Raw genomic sequence first — 349 nt, 5'->3', positions numbered from 1 at the left:
TAACAGTGAGACAATCGTTATGTGTTAAAGTAGATTCCTGACACTGGAAACACTCGATTGACACAAACACATAATTCAGTTACTTTGAAGTACTCAAATACTGTTCTTTAAGCAATAGCAGAACATTTTGGTAAATATGTTGTTTTGATTTCCCCCAAGAGACGATATGTTGAGGCCATGTTGCATAAAAACTGAAAGCATCCTGACTCTCCAAAGGTTGTATTGTTATGTTGCAATACAAATACTTACTTAAAGGACTGTATGCTTGTATAACTTGCTTTTAGTAGATACAATTTAGACTTATTGTAATTGAGAGTGTTTACATTGTTATTACTGCCTCTTAAAAAGC

The sequence above is a fragment of the Gymnodraco acuticeps genome, unplaced genomic scaffold (assembly GCF_902827175.1).
Source record: "Gymnodraco acuticeps unplaced genomic scaffold, fGymAcu1.1, whole genome shotgun sequence".
Classification (NCBI taxonomy): domain Eukaryota; kingdom Metazoa; phylum Chordata; class Actinopteri; order Perciformes; family Bathydraconidae; genus Gymnodraco; species Gymnodraco acuticeps.
The sequence above is the reverse complement of the archived record's forward strand: the minus strand, read 5'-3'. Positions refer to the sequence as shown.